Source organism: Priapulus caudatus, unplaced genomic scaffold, assembly GCF_000485595.1.
Source record: "Priapulus caudatus unplaced genomic scaffold, Priapulus_caudatus-5.0.1 Scaffold942, whole genome shotgun sequence".
Lineage (NCBI taxonomy): Eukaryota > Metazoa > Priapulida > Priapulimorpha > Priapulimorphida > Priapulidae > Priapulus > Priapulus caudatus.
This window is the reverse complement of record NW_014578003.1, coordinates 97273-102488: the sequence shown is the minus strand read 5'-3', so window position 1 is coordinate 102488 and position 5216 is coordinate 97273.

Sequence of the window (5216 nt, the reverse complement as noted above, 5' to 3'; positions counted from 1 at the left end):
ATTGGTAATGGGCATTGGCTTTTGTCGCCAGCAAAGTCATTTCGTTTAACCATTTCATGTCAGACTACCAACGATCAGGCACCTAGTATTACAGACGTAGAGATAGCGTCAAGCCAACTTGTATCACTTGAGTCAGGTTGTAGTGCTCATTCCGCAGACCTTACGTTGCCAAAATTTTATTTTCACGATTGATCTGTAAACCTTACGGAATCTCTAGCGGATATTTTACCTAAACCACTCCAAACGCCAACAATATGGGCTGACCTAGCGCAATTAGCGGTCAAAAGGGGTAACGCGACAAACCTTATTTCGCAAACAATTGTTCCCCATAAACTCTATGAATCGCATGATTTAGAGTTAGCATATGATCATCTTTAGGACGCGATAGTTAACAGCAGACGGATTCTGGATACGAATGAAGCAGCGAGGAAAACTTTTCAAAGTACACACATACAGTGGCATCAAATATTACTGTACGTAGCCATCGCTGCAATAGCAATTGTTGTGTTATATTGCTGCTGCGCTCCACCACATCTTCGCCCATGCCTGTGTCAGTCATTCACCGGTACCACAGCCACGCACACCATTCTTCAACCCACTGTTCAACCCACTGTTGCAACCCGTTAATGCAACTGCTCCTTTGTTCCGCAGCGTTTGTATCCGACAGTGCAGCATGACGAGATTGAGAACGAAATTCTTTAAAGAGTACGAGCTCATCCGCTTGCGAGCGTTGATAATAATGAGGAAGTGGAGATGAAAACGCTCCCTCGTTCAAAACATTATACTAAGAAATATGCAGACTAGACTAAGAATGCTCCATGGTCTATAAGTATAACGATGCACAGGCGACGTATTTTGTCACCATGTACCTAACAAACACATGTTTGTATCACGCACTACTCTGCGCTCCACTGTATGTACACTGTATGTTTCTCGATATAACTTCACTGTATGTTTTACAATGTATTACACTGTATGTTTCACGTATTTCGCACTCTATGTTACACCATGTTTACCAGTATATTTTGCATATCTCATCCGTTACACCACTAACTCACATATGTAATTGCATTATTTGTACTTTGTTGTTTTAAGCACTCTATGTCAAGTGCCACTAACCAACGTATGTATTTACATAATGCCGTAATGTAACAACAGAAACGCTAACCTACCCTCTTCTTGCCAGCAATCCAGTCACCATCGCCATCAGCAGCCAGTAGCATGAATCTCTGACCCAGCCGACCTCTCTACAGATTTACGCAGCGAGGACACCACCTTTCTGGTGAGCGACGAGTTAGAAGAAGCCCTTGAGCGACACCACGCAAGGCTAACTACGCCAGTTCGCCCCCACAGGAACCGACTGCACACGGAGTCACAACCCTACAAACGGTTTTGTGCGGCGGACGACCCGCGGCCCACCAACGTGCGATTACAACGACGAGGCTACCTCCATCGGCCACACAGCGACACAGTGCACACGAGGTGCCCCTGCCGCCGCCTACGGCGAAAACTGTCACTGCCACCACCACCAACGAGCAGGCCATGGTACCACTGTACCGGCCAAATGACTACTCGCACGGGTACCCCGCCTCCAATGCCGCCGTTCATCATAGGGCACACCGACATGGTCCCCTATGCGTTCGTGGGGACGAGTTTTTCTGATGATTTGCTCAGCTTCCGGCGCCTCGAATCGGGCTTCACGGTGGCTGCCACTCAGCAATCACGCTTCCGTCACCGAAGACTTGGTCCCCGTAGAGAGGCGCCACTGCCAGGGGTTGCCCTCGAAGATCAGTGACGACGACGACGAACCACGGACCTCCACGACGACGAACCACAGGACCTCCCGACGACAAACCAGACTCCACGACGACGACACGGACCTCCACGACGACGAACACGACCTCCACGACGACGAACACGGACCCGTCCACGCGACGGAACACGGACCACCCACGACGACGAACTACGGACCACCCACGACGACGGAACCACGAGGAAGACGACGGCGACTACGCTAGACATTTTATTCTTATTTAATCAAAAATCAAATAAAAAAGTTTAATACAAAATAAAATAAGATATGATTAGTATTATCATACATATACATTAGGAATTTGTTATGGTGTATGTGGCACTAAAGGAAAAGGCCAAATAAAAATATGGACATAATTAACATAAATAAAAATAAAATTCATTATAAAATACGGTAAATTAAAGTAACGCATCCAGCAATTTTTATAGAAGGTTGTCCGGCGCCATTACTACGCTTTCCTTTTTAACCTTTTATCTGATGGGGGCATAATGTAATGCAGAGATATGTGTTAATATTTAATGTCAAACTTTAGGAATTTTGGGATAAGTCTTTGTCTAAACGGCGCACGTGGGTCCCACGACACGCCTATGACGTGGTAGCCAATGAGAGAGACAGAGGAGCATTCGTGGTCAAGGCGTTGTCTACCGCTGACCACGGATAGGGGAGCGCCAGCCAATGAGAGCGACCGAGGTGCCCCGCGTGACCAGAACGTGAGACAATGAAGGGGATGCGCGTATTTAAACGGGAGACGTCTTTGTGCGTCCTTCTTTTCAGTCTCTGCCTGACTCTTCTGATAGACGTATAGTATCTTGCGTGTCTGAACCTCGTATCCGATAGAATCGTAAGTTATGTTTTGTGACGCGTTTACCTATGTACACGTAATCTGCTTTGTTCATGGGAGTATACGTTAGTTTAAGTTATTGTTATTAAAGATGTGATTGTACTCTAAATACGTAACTCACTCTTGAATCATTTATATACGCATATGATAGACGTTTAGTAACAAGCGTCCACTATACGATTACGATAGTACCAACAATGATATAATATCTCATTACACATTTTATGTTATGGTAATATTACATGTAAATTTCATGGCAGTAATAAACCAGTAATATGTACAGGGATAAGGAAAAGTCAACTTACTCGGTGAGTGCATCAAGTGCCATTGTGTCTGGAACCAGTAGGTAGCGCTTGAGAGCAGCCACAACCTCTTCCTTGTAATAAACCAGCAGAGCAAAACTCTGCACCTTTGATTTTAACTCATGCCAGAGTGTCACTATAATAAACACATTTATGGAAAATGACAACCAAATAAAATAAGTGCATAACATTAAATCAGGAAACAAAGACATGAGAAAAGTCCAGAAAGCAATTCATTAAGAAGAATGAAGAATTTCGATGCATTATATAGCAGTAATGAACATAAAAACAGAAACATTACCTATGACTCTGCAATTTTTTGGTATATTTATAGTTCTCCTGTTGGCTATTGGGCATTTGTTCTAGAGGGGGTGCATGTATGGCAAGATTTAATTCTGGGCATCTAGCTACATAATGATTTTGAATGGTGCTTTAACTAATACCCCGTACAGACTACAGATTTGATATAGAATTAAACTAGCGCGCGCTAGGCGTGCGCCAAATTTTTGCAGTGTGTACACGTTATCCCGCTCGAAATATGCGCTGGCCTGCTCCAATTTGGCCCTGACACTCTGGCATGATTAAATCAAAAGTGCAGAGTTTATGCTCTGCTGGTTTAATTACCAAGGAAGAGGTTAGGCGCTCTCAACGCCACCTACTGGCTCCAGACACACTGGCACTTATCAACTCACCGAGTAAGCTGACTTTTCCTTATGCCTGAACATAAATACTGTTATCTACTGCCATAAAATTTACATGTAATATTACCATAACATAAAAGTTACCTGAGATATTATATCATTTTGTACTATCGTAATCGTATAGTGCACGCTTGTTACTAAACGTATATCATATCGTATATACAATGATTCAAGAGTGAGATTACGTATTTAGAGTACAAATCACATTCTTAATAACAAATAACTTAAACTAACGTATACTCCCATGAACAAAGCGATTAAGTACATAGGTAAACGGTCAACAAAACATACACTTACGATTCTACTCCGATACGAGGTTCAAGACACGCAAGATACTATCGTCTATCAGAAGAGTCAGCAGAGACGACAAGAAGGACGCACACCCAGCGTCTCCCTTTTAAATACCGCGCTATCCCTTCATTGTCTCTACGTTCTCTCACGCGGGGCACTCGGTCCGCTCTCCATTGGCTGGCGCTCCCACTAATCCGTGTCAGAGGTAGACAACCGCCCTTGACCACGAATGCCTCTCTCTGTCTCTCTCATTGGCTACCACTCGTCATAGGCGTGTCCGGACCACGTGCGCCGTTAGAACAAAAGACTTAGATCAAAATAGTCCTAAGTTTTGACCATTAAATAATTAACACATATCATTGCATTACAATATGCCCCATAACAGAAATAAGTAGAACGCGTAGTAAAGCGCCGGACAACATTCTATAAAAATTCTGGATGCCTTACTTTAATACGTATTTATAATGATTTATTTTATTTTATGTTAATATAATGCCATATTTTTATTTGCTTTTCCTTTAGTGCCACAACACCCATAACAAATTCTAATGTATGTATGATAATAACTAATATATCTTATTTAATTTGTATAAACTTTTATATTTATTTTCGATTAAATAAAATAAAATGCTGGCGTAGTCGCCGTCGTCTTCGCTCCGTGTCCGTCGTCGTGGGTGGTCCGTAGTTCGGTCCGTCGTGGGTGGTCCGTGTTCGATCGCGTGGACGTCCGTGTTCGTCGTCGTGGAGGTCCGTGTTCTCGTCGTGGAGGTCCGTGGTCGTCGTCGTGGAGTCTGGTTTGTTCGTCGCGGAGGTCCTGTGGTTTCGTCGTCGTGGAGGTCCGTGTTCTGTCGTCGTCGATCACTGATCTTCCGAGGGCAATCCGCTGCAGTGGCGCCTCCTCTAACGGGGACCAATCTTGGTTACGGAAGCGTGATTGCTGAGTGCACCACCGTGAACCCCGATTCGAGGCGCCGGAAGTGAGCAACCATCATCAAGAAAACTCGTCCCCACGAACGCATAGGGGACCTGTCCGGTGTGCCCTAATGACGGCCGCGCATTGAGGCGGGGTACTCCGTGCGAGAGTCATTTGCCGGTCCATGGTAACCATGGCCTGATCGTGGTGGTGGTGGCAGTGACAGTTTTCCGTAGGCGGCGGAGGGGGCACTCGTGTGCACTGTGTGCGCTGTGTGGCCGATGAGGTAGCCTCGTCGTTGTAATCGCACGTTGTGGGCTGCGGGTCGTCCCCGCACAAAAACGTTTGTAGGGTG